Here is a 260-nt window from a genome sequence, read left to right on the forward strand (position 1 = left end):
GGTACCTCCCGCTTCGGGGCCTTCTGCGATCATCAAATCTGTAAGTAGTCCTCTAAATTTGCTCGCATGACCTTATAAAGGCTTGGAGCGTCTCGGGCGATGCGAGACGGGCGTTGAAGCGACCGCAATCTGGCTAAATCAACGACGCACATCGCGGTTAGGGCTAGAGGTAGCAGCCACTGGCCTCACTTCGAACAAATTAGAAATTCGGCAAGAAAAAGTTGTTTCGCACCTTGAAAGCCACTCGCATCGCTCCTGGG

At 52.7% G+C, this 260-nt stretch overlaps 1 pseudogene; it reads left to right on the forward strand.

The window, feature by feature from the left end:
* Nucleotides 1-3, forward strand: part of LOC142793976 (large subunit ribosomal RNA) — a 2843-nt pseudogene extending 2840 nt beyond the window's left edge.
* Nucleotides 4-260: the final 257 nt, after the last annotated feature.

Source organism: Rhipicephalus microplus, unplaced genomic scaffold (genome assembly GCF_043290135.1).
Source record: "Rhipicephalus microplus isolate Deutch F79 unplaced genomic scaffold, USDA_Rmic scaffold_355, whole genome shotgun sequence".
NCBI lineage: Eukaryota > Metazoa > Arthropoda > Arachnida > Ixodida > Ixodidae > Rhipicephalus > Rhipicephalus microplus.